We start from the raw sequence: 18,522 nt of genomic DNA, 5'->3' as shown, positions 1-18,522 counted from the left end.
ACTCCCTACGCACTCAACTATAAAGGAAACGTCTTCTCGAAGGACGACGTGAAGTGAAGCCTCGCCTCGCCTCCCACTTCTCGCCGCGCCGAACTGCGCCCGGCCTCCACGCGCTGGTCCTTTGCTTGCTCACTGTGGACAAGCCCTTCTCGCACCTCGCCTCCGCCTGCGTGGCATCTTCCAGGGGTTCTCCCCTATCCACTGCCCATTCTTCTCTATTTCCCCGCAAATAGCACTTTGTAATTTATAATTACCTTGTTAATGAGTTGACCTATGAGTCTGTGAGCGAGTAGAGCTGGCCCCGGCACGGTGTGTGGCACCCCGCAGGCCCTGAGTAGTGGTTGCTGTTATAAACGTCCTTCCTCCCCGGGCCGCGGGGTCAAGAACCAGACAGAAGCAGCATGGGAGGCCTGTGTTCTATGCCCTCCATCCTCCCTGTGAGGCCCCCGAGCATGCCCGAACCCCAGAAGGGCTCCCAGAGAGCTCCCTGATGCCAGGGACTGGCACTTACACGTCTGACGGAGGCAGCTCTTGCTTCTTCCTCATCTCAGTGGCCGCCGTCCCCAAGACCACTTTAAAAATAGAGCTTTAACTGTCTCCCTCTGGAAACTCAGAAGGGCTCTGGCCCGGAGTATTCTGATCTGAAAACACCTATTTTCGAAAATGGTAAACTTTTGCGGCTACTGCAAACAATTAAAATTGAGAGAGATCCATGGGGAGAGGGAAGGGGGGTGGGTAATTATTATCAACAAAACCAATGAGAGGGAACAAATGTATTGGGCCAAAAATCTAATAAAATAAGTATGAGAATTCTAGCGCAGCTCTGCGGGAAGCAAATTACTCTTCTGAGTCTTCACAGACAATACACGGGAGACGCAATTTATTAACTTGCGCCACGTTGGCCTCAGCATTAACCTGTATCCCTAAAGTACTTAACTCTTACCCAGGAAACTGCTTACTTAACTTGCATTAGGACACGCAGGGCCAATGCACGCTTGCTATTCGCAGCTTCAAATTCAATTTAAAGGGATTCCTGTTCCAATTTCCTGTAGAAAGTTACTCCATGTTCTAATACATCAGTGTCAGGAAACACGGCCTTTACTTAATTTCTTCTCATTATTCATACAACCAGGGATCACCCAGAGCAATTTCTCCTCCTTTGTGTGCCTAACAGCAATGATGGGGCTTTTACTTTTCATCTTTTCAAGCGCCAGCTGCTCGAAGGTCTCCCCTTCCTTGAAAAGCATGCCCTTTAGGGACCCCTGGTGGGCTTCCTGGGGGTCTCTGCACGCTGACATACCTTGCAATGATGACGTTCACGTTTAACTGCTAATATTTCTAACTGATTCATATTCTAAAAGGTAATGCAGAATCAGAGAGCAGGAAGACTGGCCCCAGGCCACCACGTCACCTTAGGCCAGGCACATCTCCCAGTGGCCCCAGGCTCCTCACTGATAAAATTACAGGCTGGGTCCGGATCACTGAGTCCCCGACCTGATAAGCCATGGAGCCATTCGCTCAAAGGCAGCCATGTGAAGAAACCGGGTGAGACAGACAATACGGAGCTGGGAGGATGGGGGCGGGGCGGGGGGAGGACGGGACGTGGAGTGGGGGGACGGAGAGGAGGAGGGAAGGATGGGGAGGGATAGCGTCTCGAGGCCCTCAGCTCATGCTCCCCAGGGGCAGCCCCTAAAAATTTCCATGGAGCCCTTGGAGCCCCCAAAACACAGGCTGCAAATCACCGATCTGAATTATCTCGACAGGCCCCTCAAATAAAATAAGTCTAGTGTTCCAAATTTCCTTTGCAGAAGCAAAACGTTCTTAATAAGACTGTAATGGAAAAATAATTCATGCATTTTATTTCCTATTTAATGCATTTATGTATTTTCCACAATGAGCATACATTATTTTAATAATCAGAAGAAAACAAACATTATTAAAAAGAAAACAATTCACATGGCTTAAAAAACAAAACAAAACACCCGAGGCACAGAACAGACAAGCAGAAAGGTTTGCGTGTTCTTCCAGCGTCATCTACCAGCGTTAACTGCTAATTACTTTCCTCCCTTTAGAGTAGCAAAATATCACAAGTGTTTGGAAAAGGTCTGATGAGTCACCAAACGCTCTGTGGCTCTCAGCTGCGTCACTGAGTCCTATGCAGGCCTGCGTAAATATTCATAATATTTATACACACACCCCCTCCCTGTTCACCCTGGGCTTCAGAGACTAGGGGAAGCGCTGGGGATGGGGGAGGAATGGCATGGAGGGAGTGGGGGGCCTGGGCTGTGGATCTTCCACAGAGAACCTGACCTTCTCCCATCACAGGTCTCTTCAACCCTAACACCCACCACACAGGGCTGAGAAATACTGGGATTCAATATATGTAAAAGTGGGTTTCCAATAGATGGAGGCATTTTTAAGCCCCCAAAGTGTAACTGCATTTGTACTTAAATCTTGGGAGTCTATAAAAAAGGAGAGGGGTAGAGGCAAAACTATGTCAAGTCCGGGCAAACATAACCCCACCCCTATCTGCTCTATCCTAAGGGCCCAGTTTCTATCACCAAAGCATCATGGGCGGCCTCCCCAGGGGTTTTCCCTCCAATTCCACACCCAGCAGTTCACACATTTTCCAAGGCTCTCAGTTCCTACAGGAAACACTCTAGATTCACCCACACGCCTCACAAAGCCCCGATCCCCCTGCCCTCCGGGCCATTACCATGACTCTCTACCCTAGCCCATTCCCCTCTGCCAGATGTACAAACATCTGTGCGGGGGTCCCAGGGCGCTCAGCCTACCCTGACTCTCTCCCAGCCCCTCCTTCCCTCGCCCCCAGGGCCAACTCCAGTGTCTTCTCCCACCCCAGTCAAGTCCGGCTCTCGTCCTCTGTGCTGCCCAATACCGGCCAAGCATCCTTCCCAAGGCCTATCTTCATTTACCTGTCTGGACACTCAGCGAGCACCTCAAGCTCTCAGAGAAGAGTCCCCACTCCGACCTCCGGCACCTAGACTCAATCTAGCGAAAGTAGGCATTGGAGCCTGTTTGGGCCCTAAAGTGCAAAGCCGTGGTTCCTGCTCTCAAGAATTTTATGCTTCAGGGGCAAGCTGCCTCCAAAGCTTGCAGAAAGAAACAGCCAAGGCTCCCAGGGTGCATGTGATCTCAAGGGTTTCTCTGGCTTACATGTACCAACCAGCCACCTGTAGCAGCTGCGCCGGGAATGCACCAGCTTCCAAAAGGACACCTGAGGAAGGCAGTGGAGGAGCCTACAGGCATCCCTCCGCCCCTGCCCGCCACCGCCAGCCCCATCCAGAACCTGACAGCCGCCACCAGCAGGCCAGCCAAGCTTACCCAAGCCAGACTGACTTTCCAATCCCATCTCACCTGAGGTGGGAAGATGGCTAGAGGGCTTCGAATTAAAGGCTTTTCCTCGCTGCCTCCTGGACTACGAGAGGCATGTGGATCTGAGAGTAAACGGGGTTATTCATGTCAAAGGAGGACAATTACCCCAAAAATGTGAGCACTCCAATAAGAATCTGAAAGCAACTTTTCTGGAACACAGGACACGATGTAAAGTAAACGTCTCTGTGCCGCGTATATATCAGCACCTGATCTCTCAGAAACTCTCCGGTCACTGTCACAGTGTTAACTGCCTACTCAGCCTGGCATCCGACTTCTTCCCCTGGAAGGACGGCAGCAAACTTTGTGTTCCGTGCGGAACCCACTCCGTTCTGGAGCTGCTGCCGCTATCCGGCTGACTCTACACGAGAGAGGAGCCAACACGTCAGTGTCCTCACGCTCGGAGCCTCTGGTCCTGCTCAGCCGCCCTCTGCCCGAGGGCAGCTGGGAATCCCCACGAGGCAGAGAGAGGGGGATGAAGACGGCAGGGGGCCTCTACCGATTACTGCCAGCTCTAACTCATGTTTCGCATCTGGCCAGCTGCCCTGGGCCTGCCCTTCTTTCTCTGGCCCCACGTGTGTCATTCATTCAAGAATTCGTTCGTCCACTCACTCACGACACAAATGCCTATCCAGCACCACTCGGTGTAAAGCAGAGAGGACAGGAAGTTGCAGCCCTGACCTTAAAGAACGCAGCCCCGCGGACGGAGAGAACATGGGGCGCGGGGCTGCACACATATGGCAGGCGCCAGCTCTGGAGAGGCACAGGGACAGGAATTAATGAAGCTGGGGGCCTGGATTCCAGGTCTACCACTTGGCAGCAGTGTGACCCTGGGCAAGCCACCCAGGGGGAACTTGGTGCCAGCCACCCTGCTGCCACACGGCCTTCCCCACTCACCTCCCAGCTCTTCACGCTAAACACAGACTCCATCAGCTTAAGTCTCAATTGTTTCAACTGAAAAATGCAGAGAAAATGCCTAAAAGCGACTTGCGAAAAGTGGAGCTGTCCACATACAGACCCCAGCATAGAGTGAATACTCGGTAGAGGGCAAACGCTTTCTTAGGACGTCTCTGAATATTCCCACATCCCGTCCCATACCCAGAACAGGAAACACACCTGCCTTATGCTCCTCGCTCAAGCCCACACCAGTAAGTCAACACTGGACAATCCAAGTGGCCAAACCAAACCCAATCACTCCAGATCTCAGTGATGGGACACACCTATCAATAGGAGAATGAGGGCTCCCTACTCTGCCCTCTGCTTTGAACTTGGACCCCCATGTTTTGATCGAGCTGGAGCCTCTCGACCTTGGGACAATCCAAACATCTGATCCGCCCTCTCAGGGCAGCAAGGGAGAGTGGAAAGAACTTGGGCTCTGGAAGCAAACAGTCCTGAAGTCCTGTCCCGGCTCTGCCATCTGCTAGCGGGTGCTCCTGGGCCCTGCAAGCCCCCTTGACTGCAGCATGGGCATGCGACCAACATCTGAGGGGGTTCCAGAGGATTCACCGTATACGTGATGCCAGGCACTGATCTGGGCACATGGTGGGATCTCAGCAAATGGGAGTTGTCATTGCTATCAAAATTCAGTCCCGGGGAGCCGACCACCTTGAGTTCTCGGGATACCAGATAAAGTTCACACCAGCACAGCACCCTTCTACTCAGCGCACTTCATCAGGCAAGCCAGAAGCCAGGCCAACAGGAATTAACTTAATGCTCCGTTTGGCAGTGCTTCCCTAGGTCCATCACCCATCCTCATTCCCTGGAAGCTGCCAGCCAAGCAAACTGGAATATTGATCACAGCAACCATCTCAGTATCTCAGTGCAAGTCTGAGGGCCAAACACTTTATATGTGTTTCCATTACAAGAGTAGGCTTGCCATTCTAATTCTGCTCCATTCCAGCCAGCTTCACTCTGGGCAACAAAGGGGACCCTAAAAAGTTGAGTTAATCACTAATCTATTAATGGAATCACACCTCCACATTGATTTCACATTATCATTTCAGAATGATGCATATTCATTCTCCATCTTCAGTTCTAAGCGTGGGGGAGGAAGCAAGAGTTACCGTGCCGATGCCACGCTCCAGGCATCTCTCAGGGCTGCCGTCCTGCTGACTATGCACGACACCCCACGGCACCAGGAACTGGCGGGAAAAGGCTGAGGGCATTCCCTAGGCCCCGACAGAGAACCGCGGCTCAATGACAAGCCTGCCCGGCTCCTTCCACAAGTCCCACCGATCCCAATAATTCCTAAGGCTTTTGCTTCCAATTTGCCCCCTCAGTATTTGGCCGTACACGCTTTGGTAGGAGAGGCGGCCAGATCATTCTAATTCAAACGAGCAGGTTTGTTTGCTGCACGGGGGCTGAGTGTCCCCTAAGAAATCGAGATCAGTCAGGAGCAGATCCTCCAGAACCAGGGCAGGGGACCTGGTGGCAGATGGGATAGAGGGGAGGGAGAGCCATTTTTCAGACACGTTTTTCCTCTGTACATCTTTTTGTCTCCTTTTAATCTTGCACCAAAATTTGTGTACTTCTATTCTTTAAAAGAAGTTTTCGGATGAAATAAGGAAAATGGCTTCTTCCCCCTTGAGGAAACTTACAATCAAACAGGAGGGACCAGATTGGATCTACAAAGAAAATTTTAATTCACCCCAACAGCCATTCATTGGGCACTTTTTGCACGGAAGCCCTGAGCTGCTCAAGACAGGTTCACACCTGTAGCGAAACTCAGCTGTCAATTCCTCAGACAGGAAAGGACCTCACGACATAGGGTATCCTCCCAGTAGGTCTCCCCAGATGCTGGCCGCCCAAGTTTCATCCCCCTGGCATTTTACTTCATCCCAAGGCTCTGCTCCATGGTGATCACAGGTCTTAGTAACTTCTCTGCCTGCTTAATGATGTCCTCCGGAGGTCATGTGGAGAGAAAACCGATTCAAAATCCCGAAAACTCATTCAGCAACTCTGCAGGAAGACTTGGGAGGGACACCTGTAATCCTCTCACTACCTCATTTAGCTAAAGGTAGTTTGGAGATCGCAAAACCGCTCGGCATAAAAGGGCCTTGGAGATCACAGTAGAACCTCTGTGTTTTCCAAATGAGACACCAAAGCCAGAGCTGACCTCACTTGCTCAGGGTCTCAGCTGGTGAAAGGCAGATACACACGTGGACTCCTGGCCTCTGACAGCCGGCTCATTGCTCTCTCCATCCCCTGTGGCCCACCTGTCTTGTCCCTGTCCACAGTAATAACCCCGCAAAGAAATGAGTCACTCACTTGCCCACATCACGCCTGTGAAGTCAGAGGGTTATTTTTTTAGAAAAAAGTAATAACAAAGGAAAGGGGAAAAAATATCTTAAATAAAGGTTGTCTTTCCTGACATGATGGATGGAAAGCTTTCGGGCGAGCGACGGAATGGAGTGTGATTATACCGAGGTAATAATGGCTATCACATGTCAGGAGAGCAGATGTCACTACTTTTTGACAGAGGGCACTTGGGAAGAAGTTACAAATAGAAAGCTTTCCCTCTACTTTCTGAGGGGGTAGAATAAGAATTCCACCTGAATTGCCAAGATCTGTTCCAGGCAGCGTCTGTGCAGTAGAGAGAGGGGCAGACAGAACCCCCCCGCCCCCCCGCCCAATGCCATCACAGGCAGTCATGAGAAGAGCAGTCAAAATTGGGTTTTAAAAGCCTCGCACAATTGAGCACAAGTGCTGTCCAGCACTTAACTACTCCTTCACCACCGCCTACCAATGCCAGTCATACCCCAGGAAGATGCACCGAGGAGCATGAGGGGCACCCCTCCCACGAGTGTGTACTAAGATGAGAGCCCAGAACTGCAGGGGGAAAGGGTGGGCACCGGCATCCAGAGAAGAGGGCAGAGAGCCACCAGGAGTGTGAGTTAGGGGTGACTCACCATGCCCCTGCTTCTTAAAATCTCTAGTACTTTTCAGTTCCTCTACATGGACAGTTTTTCTTTTAGGATCCAACCAAGAAAAAATTAAAACCAACACAGACGGTTTTTAAAAGAACCACAAGAACCTGTCAGTACAAAGCTATGGGAAGAAAGAAGTGATTGATTCTGGAGCAGGGAGGTTGGGGGTTGGGGGGAGGAAGAGTGGAGGGGGGCGCCCAGAGGAGACAGAACTGGAGGCAGCCCAGATGGACAAGGATTTGCATCATGGAGAAATGGGGACGTGGGGACGTGGGGACGTGGGGACGTGGGCTCAGGGTCACTTCTGCCAGAGCTGTGGAAGGGACAGGGAAGCCGAAGACAATGGGGGGGAAGGGAGGGGTCCCGCCCCCAGGACACGGAGAACTCGTGTGCCGGCCTGGTCTGAGACTCCCGAAGCCACCAGAGGTGATAAGCAAGGAAATGCTTAATTAGGTGGCACCGGGGGGATCCAGGAGGGACTGCGGCCACCAAGGAGGCCCGGCAGAGGCAGCTCCGTGCAGCAGAGGCCTCGGCCGGCCGCCGGGGGCCGGGGAGAGGCCCCGCCTGCTCCAGCAAGCCGCCGACGCGCCCCGGAGGCCCAGAGGAAATATTACTGCGAGACAAAAACTGAATTATGAAATCCGCAAGCAATAATTAGTTTAAATTACTACTTCTACTTGAATAATTAAACACGCTTATTTTCACTCACTGATGTTTTATTCATTACCATACATCTTTCCTGAAAGTTGTTTTTAACGTGAATATTCTTTTATTTGCAAAGATCCCACAGAGATTTACTATGCTAATTTCAAACCTTTCTTCTAAAATAAAAACAACAATAACAAAAACACTCCAGATTATCATCCATTAGTGACTGCTGTGTGGGGTCCATTATCAACTTAAGTCACAGCAACTGACTGGAAACATTGTGGGTAGTGGTGAAGTTATTCACACGCCAAAGCTTCCTTCCTTTAAAATTCACTACTGAACGGGCGATACTTAAATAAGCCCGAAATGAGTATGAAAATAAAAAGACCCAAGTGCAGAAAGACCATTTAGGCACAGACAGAACGAGCCTTTGCTTTTTATCACACCCTCTATTAATGAAAATGTTTTTGCATTTCCACAGATAACGGTTGGATTTTATAAGTCTTATTTTCACACCCTGGAGCCAGGATACCCATAAGCACAGTAATAAAGGCTTAAGGTTTTTATTAAGCAAAGTTACCTTTGGGAATAAGTACTAACTTAAACATAATCCACGAACTAACTCTTCCCCGCTGGGCTATTAGCTGGTGTTGGCTGAATGGCAAGATTCCAAATCCGAGCTAATGCCAACAAGCCGAGCCTAAGTCAAACCCTGAACAAACAGAAAGGAACAGGGCTGCTGCCGCCATAAACCGGCTCCACGAGGGTCCAGAAGCCAAGAGCCCTCCAAGGGGCCCAGAAAGCCTACTTCACATGCGGGCACGCAGTTGTGCCGAAGAACCGGGCTCACTGATCACTCTGACAAATGTCAGGGAGTGTCAGCTACTCTGGTAAAGCACAGGCTGCCTGACACACACACACACACACACACACACACACACACACACACACACAGAGCCCTGTGGCTCCAGGACGGACCCCTCCCTGGGCTGGGACCCGCAAGTCCTCCCTGAACATTTGTTGAGTGAAACTCAGTATCTGAAGATTTTCTAAGGCCCCGATTCTATTTTCTCTGTCCCCCAACATCTCTGAAAAGCAATCAGTCATCCATCCCTAGAACTGAGCAAATGTGTAGACCCACCTCCCACCTGAAACTTTAGTTACTCGCGGAACCCACGGCACCAGCACCTTCCGCTGTGCAGTGCTCTCCCTCCGCTAATATAAGTAAAGTCAGCTGAATATTTTTCATAGCGGTTGCAACCGGTCCTCTGGAGCAACAGGAAAATGGATTACTCAAATTTTGAAGTTTCCAAATCAAAAATGACCATCTACTGGACAGAATTATGAGCTGGGGCACCAGTCTGGCCTTTGGAAAATGAAGGGACTCCAGAGGCCACAGGCTAGGGCTTAGCTGATTCTAGAACTCAACAGTATCTGCGTCACCATCGTTAGAAGCATCCAGAAAGCAGAGCAGAGCTTCTGCTGGGCTTGTTTCCGTGGCAACAGCTTCACTGGCCTGTCTCGGGGAAACGAAAGGAGGAAGGGCATGGAAGCTGCACAAGGTGGGGGGGGTGAAGCGGGGAGGGAAAGGGGGAAGAGCGGGGGGTGGGGGGGGGGGGCGCAGTGGAAGGCCAGAGAAGCCAGGATAGAAAAGGTAAAGAAAGGAGGAGAGAGGGAGAGGCAGGGAGGAGTGCGACACAAGGAGGGGACCAAAGGAAAGTAGGGACTTCTGTCTGAGGCTGTGCGTCTACCTGCACTCAAAGAATGTTCTCATTTCCTTCACTAAATGTCACACGTCACTCCCAGTCAGTGCCTTAACACACACTAAGGTCACTCACTAAGCCCTCACTAAGGTCAACACGAGTCCACAGGTCTGGCTGGCTTCAATCTGGAAGGAAAACAGGAAGAAAACGAGCAGGCATGGAGATCTGTGATCACTAGAGCGCCACTGGCCCGTGGGAAGGGAGCACAGTGAGCCTCACTGAGGTGAAAAGCCTCTGCGGGCCTTGCTCAGGATTCAGCGGGGCAGAGATTCAGTCGGCTCCCTGCCCCTGCCCCTCACCCTGACCCAAAACCATTAACAACAAAAGTAACAAGAGCCCTAAACGCAACGTTAGACCCTGGGTTGGATCCTGAAAGAGAAAAGGGACATTAGTGGGGAAACTGGTGAAATCTGAAAAACTCTACAGTTGACAGTTACACTGACACCGATTTCTTAGTTTTGACAAACGTACCAGGGTTATGTAAGACGGAGGGGAAGGGGAGTGACAAATATACAGAAACTCTCTGAATTTTACAACCCTTCTGTACGCCTACAATTATTTTCCAAAGTTTTAAAAGGAAAATAACAAGGGCTGCCTAAAAGCAAGACTCCTGTTTTTCTGACAATGACTTATTTCCTTCTCATAGAAAACCAATGCCCTTGACGGGGCTTAACTATCCTAAAGAAGTGCGATGCTACATTCAAAGCGTGTTAGCAGTGTCCCTTCCGTGTGAAGTGAAGCCACAAGGAGACGAGCCTCCACGCATCACGGAGCGTCACGGAGCAAGGGCCCTGCGCACCTGTGCAAAAACAGATACGACCCCGTCACACTCCACACTCCTGATTTCCCGCCTCCCAAGTCTCCTCCAGTCTCGCTCCCTTGTTTTACGTGTCCAGCCCAGCACCCTCACCTAACTGCCTTGCAGTCAGCTGCTGGCAGCACATTCCTCCACACCCTCTAGCCTTCACCTAGTCTGTTCCCTCTACCCAAAATGCTCTTCCATTTCCTTGCTACTGAACTATTTCTACCCATCCCCCGAGACTCCCTGTGACTCTCGCTGGCGCTGCCCCTCGCTGGGGCTGTCCTTTGCGCCCCGTAGCATTTCATCCTCCTCCACCCCACCGGAGCAGGTATGATGCTACAGTGTATTTGTCTACCTGTTCCTTCTTCCCAGAGTCCCAGAGTCTTTCAAGGAAGGGTGAGACACCCTACTCATCTCTGTACCCCACCCCCATCCCCAGCACCCAACTCTGGCATCAGATGCCGAATGAATGAAATACTACGGAGCAAGAATGCAGGCAGTTCTTTTCAGGGAGAAAATACTGATAACAACCTTGCATCTTGTGTTAAAAGGCCAAAAGGTTCTATCTGTAAGAAGTGAAGGAAGCCAGTCCTTTCAAGAGCAGATTTTGTTACAGAACGACAGGTCCATTTCCACAGACATAAGCGCTGTGCAAGTATCCTCTTCCGACCGGGAAGCTGAAAAGCTTTTCCAAGGTTTTGGTCTCCTTGACAACAGCAGTGCCAGAGACAAGTAGGGAAATAATTAAAAAGTATGTTCCCTTCGCCTCGAACTTCGCAAGTGTTTTTAAGCAATAACGAACAGTCCACGCTCAGGGTGGACGGCGTCAGTATGGACCGGGCCGAGGGCAATGCAGGGACATGCCATCCTGTCCCCCCATCCGGCGCCCCTCCTCCGAACGTGGAAGCCCAAGTGAAGGAGCCAAGCCCTCCACCCAGGACGACATTCACCGCAGGAACCACAGCCCATACAGGGCAAATTCGCAACCGCACCTTCCAAGTGCCGGGTCCCACAGGTCAAACACTGCCGCGTGTAATCCTCACAAGGGCTCTTTGAACTCTTTGAGCCGGGTAAGTATTACTGTCGCCATTTGGCAGGAGAAAAACTGAACTGCAGAAAAGCGGCCAGGCAGTGTGGTCCAGGGGCCCACAGCCCTGGCTGCACCTCAATGCCCCCCAGGCTGGCTTCTAAAGAAATGCACTCCCCCTACCCCGCCCTGGCCTCCCCTCTGACCCTCAGAGCTCATCCCGGGATCTGAAGCCCTGAAGGAAGCTGCCTTCCTCTGAGCACCGTCCAGCTGGCCCATGTCCCCACACAGGGCCACTCGTGCCGGCTTCATTCCCTTCACCCCTGCCCCAGAGCTGCGAGAACGTGCAGGGCGAGATGGGAGGCGCCAGCCCTGAAACGTGGTCAGCTCTGATCTTGACTGATGTGTCTCCTTCTCTTTTCAGGGTGGCTTTCCATGGTCTGTTTTGTTTTAACAGCTTTACTGTATTCGTATCTTTTATTGTAAGCCTCCTCAAATCCTTTCTGGATTTATGATTTATAAATAAACAATAAATAAACACATGAGCTGCAAGGAGCGACCAAGCCCATTACCTGGGAGTATAAACGCACGCAGTTCAGCAGACTGGGAGTAATCACCACTTTGATTTAGCTCCCGGCTACAGTCCTCAAAGCCCCCCTCCAAAGCGTGCTACCCACCCCCCCCACCACCACCCAGGGATGCTTCCCGCAAGGGAAGGGCCACGGCATGCAGGCAAGACCAGCCCCGAGACTGCCCATAGCCTGAGGTTCACGGAGGCCCACAGGAGTATGGTAGACTGAGTAGGGGTTATTCATTCATGCACAAGTGTTTTTAAGCACCTACTATGTGTTCAGCTCTCCTCCAGGAACTCGAGAGACAACAATCAGGAGAACAACGTCCCTGCATCGTGGAACTTATATTGGAGTTCTGCCCATTTTGTAGGTGAACTAATTAAGACTCCAAAAGATTAACGACCTTGCCCACATTCACCTGACTACCTTCCGAAACTCCCAAGCAGGAAGGTGACACAGAACCGCCCCAGAACACAGAGGCATCAAAGAGTGAGTTCAAACACCAGCTCTGTGTTCAGGAGCTACATGCCCCTCAATGTCCCTCTCTGGTACTCAGTTTTTCTCGTCTGTAAACCGGGCACGAGGAGGCCACTGCCACTGCTGCTGTCAGCTTACATGATGAAGGGCTCGCTACGTGCCTGGTACCCTCCAAAGAGTTCCCCACAATTTTCCTTGTTTAAACCTCAGACAAGTGAGGCGGATGCTATCATTACCCCCACTTACTGATGCAGAAACAAAGGTCCCAAGACTTCTGTAACTTACACAGAGCCACAGTCAGAAGGAAGGGGCCGGGGCTCAGGCCCACAGGGGGACTGTCCTGTGCCCCCACTGTCAGTAAATGAGGCACAAAGGCCTGGTGTGGCCCCCGACTGTGCAGGCCTACAGCCCACAACAGGACCAGCCTGGATCCCTTCAGTGGACACCAACACTGCCCAGACCTGCCGGCACAGGACCCTCCCTGCAGCATGGCCGTCATGCAGCACAGGGCTAGCCTCCCCACCGAGCTGGCTACTCAACCCCTCACCTTCCGAGACCCAGCTCAACCTTCCCCTTCCCCTTGTGCCCTGACCCCAACAGACCCACCCTACTCCCCACTGCATGCCCAGACCCATCACAGATGGCCCCTGGAGGGCCTGTCACATTTTTACGCCCTGGTCCGTTTCCACGCCTGGCCCCCGTTAGCTTTCTTGCCAGCAAGGGTATGGCCGGTGCCCTCTGAGCCCAGAGCCTGTACACAGCCCAGCATTTCATCAATGACTGGACCAACGGACGACCAAATGAAGACAGAAGCAGAGACACCAAGTCTCCTGGCACAGACTCCAAGGGCCATTTCTCTCACACACTCTGTGGCACCTGATCTCTGGGGCCCTCACTGCTCGCTCACACACACACACACACACACACACACACACACACACACAGCCTAACACAAGGCCCGAGGGATTCGCTGGCCACACAGCAGTCCAGGTCTACCGTCCCAGCCACCAGGAGCCAACATCACACTGCGGAGCCGCGAAACAGGAAGCCACATCTCGAGGAGCCCAGGTTCCTCGACGGGCCTGCCGACGTCCAGGGCGCGCACCGTATCACGTGTTCAACGAATCAAGGTTACCGGGGGCACACTGCATTGCAAGCCTCCGTGCTTAAGAACTTGGCCTAGGAGGCAATTATAGAATAAACCCTGGCTTGAAGTTCTTGATAACACCTTCCATCTGTAAGGGCTTTTACAGTCTACACGGTGGCTTCACACGTCTAACCTCGTCTGATCCCTTCAGCCCTGTGAGGTAATTATTTCACAGATGAGAACGTGGAAAGCCCAGAGAGCTCAGGGAGGCGACGTGCCTACCTCATCCGAGTGCCCACGGCGCACCGAGCGTGGCGCCGGGTCAGGCTCCAGCCCCCGAGCTCCGGGCCGGGCCCGGGGCTCTGTCCGGGACAGCAAACAGCCGCCAGGGCGCACATCATCCCAGGAGGGCCCTTAGAGTCCCTGACCCCTGCTTGCATCTACTTCCCGGCCCACGGGCAACGTGGGCTCCCACCTGCGCTGAACCCTTCCATCCCCACCCCTTCCCAAGGAATCCGCTCCCCAGGGGGACCGGTCCTGAGTTCTGGAAAGTTCTTCCTCACACGACGCCAACCTCTTCCCCCGCAGTTTCCACCATTAGTCCTGCTTTTGCGCTAGGAGCGAACCAGAGTACAACCCATTCCTCTTCCTACCGCAGCCCCGCCGGCACCTGAGGACAGCCACCGTGCTCCCCCGCCTGTCCCTGTCACCAGGCCGGCGGCATCATGGCAAGACTCCAAGGAGCCAGGACATTTCAAACACACTTGAATGAGAGCAAAGAACACGGAAAGAGACCAGGACGAAAACAAACAACTTTTCTAACCAAAGGTTACAATGAAAATGTGTTTTAATTTGTGTTTCTGTACCTTTCAAAATAACACTTCGACTAGTTCAGAAAGAGACCACTTGTGTTTATAAAAGCTCTTCAGTTTTCCCCGCAGTTGTCGGGCTGTGTAAACACACTGTGAGCAGGGAGAGAAATTGCTCCTTGTGATACTGTTAATGCTGGCTTGTATGCGAATTAGAATTCTAAACTCAGCAGGTTAAAAATGTTCTGAAAGCAATTTTGGTGTTAGTCTAAATAATTATAGATCACATTCACTTAGAGAAGGGCCTTTGCCCCCTCGGGGCTCCGAGGGAAAATTCTAGGCATGATAGTTAAGCAAAATAGTTGGCTATTACGCAGGGTCTGCAGTGGCAGCGCAAATTGGTATAATCCTTTTGGAAAGCAATCTGACGGGAGACGTATCTGGACCCACGAAAACGTACAAGCCTTTGACCCAGCAGTCCTACTTCTGGGAATGAATCCGAAAGAAATAATCCAACAGAAAAGGATTTCATGCACGAAGATAACCACTTCACCATTATCTATAATAGCAAAAATTAGAAACCACCTAAGTGTCCAAGGACGGCTAAGTAAATTACAGTTAATCAACTCGATAGAGCATCATGGAACCAGCACAAATTGACGGCCCTGCAAAGACACAGAGGCGGCTGGTGGCGCTGCAGCGGGAGAGGCTGGGGGAGAATGTGACGTGGGAGAAGCAGGCTGCAAAAGTGTGTGCGTGCTCTGTGAAAAACACAAGGCCGTACGGACCAGAAATTGGTGGGAGCGTGTTAAAAGGATAATCACAATTGAGGTGTATGTTGGAATTGGGAGATTCGCTGCCGTCGTTTTGGAATGCTATCAAATCACCTTCAGGAGGGGAGAAGGGAGGCCAGGGCCCTCCCGGATCATGTCTTGGTCACACCGTTTGTAAATCTAACCAAGCAGGAGGAGGCAGCGACGCACATCCCCCAGAGCCGCGGCGTGACACCGTTATTAGCAATACGTACAGCCACCTAAAATGAAATTACAGACGCAGATAAAACCATGCTATTCAAGGCGTCTGCTTGGACCGTTTTACACTCTCTAAAGTTAGCGGGGACTCCAAAAAGCTGCTGTTTATGAGGGTTATTTTCCATCTGTATTTAGCATATTTGAAATCAAAACTGAGAACACTTAAAAATATTAACTTATGTAAACGTGACGCTAGGAAGCCCATTACATGTCAACATAAATAACATGTTTTATGAAAGATAATTATATTTTCCAAGACAAAAAACAAAATTCAGTGAGAAGGCACTCTTGACGTTTCTGCAATCTCCTTAATGGCTGGCTTAATAAAAGACAGCTGGGTTCGCAGAGCCGCTTCCGTATTTAATCTATTGTAACAGCACACGTCCCGTAGCCTCTGGAAAACTCCACGGACGCTCATGAGAGGGCGAGAGTGGAAACGGCAAACAACTTCTAGGTGCTATTATGAAAACAATTTTCACCCCCCTGGACCCCATGAAAGGACCCCGAAGACCCCCGAGGGGCTCACAGACCACACTGGAAACCACCGCAATGAGTCACGGCATTAAAACCCAGCTGCTGGCAGTACGTGGGGGGAAAGAAGGGTTTAAAATTACACGGATAGTTGGAACTCAACCACGTTGCCTTTTATTTTCAAAGACTGGATGGAAATCCACCAAAAGTCTACAGTCGTTGCCTCTGGGTGCAGAGATAATGGACAATTTTTTCCTTTATACCTTCCTGTTTTTTCCATAGCGTACATGTATTTCTTTCACGGTCAGAAATAACATTTCATTTTTGAGGAAAGGTTGGGGCGGCCGTGGTGCACCCGTGCCCTGCGGAATAAGCTGGATGGGAAGAAGGTCGTTTTAAATCATTAGTAGCCAGCATCAGTGTGGGGGAGCGTCACAAAGCAGGGCTGCTTCTTAATATACCAATCGATCCCTGGCACTGAGCACACATTCATCACGGCGGGCACTGCCTGCCCCGGACCCACAGAAAGCCTGGAAGAGATGACGAGAATTGAAACTGGCTCAAGCTAATCACTGCTAGATGAAGGTCAAATATAGGTGACTATTTATCAGATCTCAAGATGATGGGGGAAGACATGCCACGCTCTAAAGCCACAGGACAATTACAAAGGGAAAGGTCCGTGGACTTGACCACAAAAAAAAGTCAGGTTTTCTCTGTAAATAATGATAATAATAATAATGAAACACCAAAACTCAAAATCAAACAACACACCATAGGGGGTATGGATATGATGACAGGTCAATACTGTTCTAGGTAAACTGACAGATAAGAGAAATACTACGACTGCAGGAGATTGATGGACAAGACCCAGGGCCACAGACACTTATTTAGCATTAACTAGGTGCCGGCTCGCTTCTGAAGGAGCTGCACGTAAATGGATTCATTTGGTTCTCACACAAGACACCACCCGATTAGTGAACGTTTAAAAAAGTTAATAATTCTACCGCTGTCAAGGGGAAGAAGACACGGTCACATTTACACATAAATGATGGCGTGTGTCACAAACGGAAGGCCACGTAGCCACTACAAAGAACAAAGTAGATCCGTGCACTCGGAGGAAAAGGTGTGCGCCAGACAGGAGTGGAAAAAGGCAGCGGGAAGCCACCACAGACAGCAGGACGTCTGCACAGCACGCACAGAGACCCCCGCCCTCTTCCCGCTCAGGTGCTGGAACGGGGGTAGCCGGGGCGTGAAGAGTCACGTCTGGGATAGTGACCAGGCTACTCAAAACACCTAGAGGGGTTCCCACGTGGGGGTCCTGTCCTAAGCACCGGCCGGCTCATCACCCTGCAGCAACCTCCCTGTGGACAGGCCCCATCCACGTGAGTGTGCGTGTGCGTGTGCGTGCACACACACACACGCGCACACACACACACCGAGCCTCTGGTCAGATCAGTGTTTCCGGGCCTCCTTCCTGAACAGGAATGAGCGGCAGAACGTCCCGCACATGAACCACAGACACCAAAACAAAAGAGAAAAGGAGGTGACAAGGGGCAGAAACATTTTCGAAAACACAGCAAAACTTTCAAAGAGCTCCAAGAGCTAAGAAAAGACCTTGTAAATATGCAATAAAAAAAAAATGACATCTTCTTCAAAAAAAGGAACATTCAGAAAACGAGAAACAGCTCTTGGAATGTAAAAATATGATAGATCAGAATAGAACACTTTCCTGAATATAAGTTATACTTCAGTAAAAAAACAGTTTAAGTATATGACAGCAGAAATACAAAAAGGAAAAAAAAAAGGATTGAAAGAGAAGGTGGAGGAAATTTCCCAGAAAAACAAAACAGAAAAAGGCAGAGAGATCAAAAACTAGAAAGAAAAGAAGGCTAGCAGAAGCTCTATACATCCAGGGATACACAGACCACCCAAATAATCAGAGTCCCCAGGTTGAAGCCCTTGACAGGCAGCCCAGGGGTACTGCCATCTCTCTGTGGCCCAAGGTCCATGGGGGGGGGGGGGGGATGGTCCCTGATGCCTCACCCCGAGTGAGGGAAGACGGGCCTGGAAGCAGCACCAGGAGCCCCGGCTAGGGCCACTTTGTTGCCAGGTGCCTACGGCCATCTGGTCCTCCTGCTTTTCAGCCTGGGTCACAGCACGCGGGGAGGGACTTGAGGCGTGTTCTCTCTGATCTTGTCCCGTCGAGAAACCTGAGGAAGCTTGCTGGAGGGAGGCTGTGTGAAGGCAGGCTTCCAGGGTCCTGGGCTGACACCACTGGCCTCCCTCACATGTACTTCTGACCATACCCCGGTGCCCTCGCCCCTGCACCCCACCCCACTGTCCCCATTCGGGGGTCTCCGTCTGGAAGAGATGCCTGAGCAGAGACAGCAGAAGCTGCGAGGAAAGGCTGGGAGGCTGGACTGACTTACCCACCCCTCCTTTTAAGGGGTAAAAATACTAGCAGTTTGCAGGGGGGGAATAACCGTCACGTAATTTTTAAATGCTGCTTACAAAAA

General features: G+C 51.1%; 1 protein-coding gene and 1 long non-coding RNA gene across 5 annotated transcripts in view; one reads left to right on the top strand and one right to left on the bottom strand.

The window, feature by feature from the left end:
* The window catches only part of WDR25 (WD repeat domain 25), a 139,070-nt gene that overhangs the window by 107,131 nt on the left and 13,417 nt on the right, over positions 1-18,522 (bottom strand). The gene's annotated exons all lie outside the window — the stretch shown is intronic.
* On the top strand, positions 9,353-14,597 carry LOC109274556 (uncharacterized). Its single transcript, XR_008417319.1, has 3 exons — positions 9,353-9,529; positions 10,377-11,602; positions 12,414-14,597. It is a non-coding gene; the product is annotated as an uncharacterized LOC109274556 (long non-coding RNA).

Source organism: Panthera pardus, unplaced genomic scaffold (assembly GCF_024362965.1).
Source record: "Panthera pardus isolate Hobbes unplaced genomic scaffold, ASM2436296v1 HiC_scaffold_24, whole genome shotgun sequence".
NCBI lineage: Eukaryota > Metazoa > Chordata > Mammalia > Carnivora > Felidae > Panthera > Panthera pardus.
Note: the sequence above shows the minus strand (reverse complement) of the source record. Positions and strands in the feature narration are given on the sequence as shown.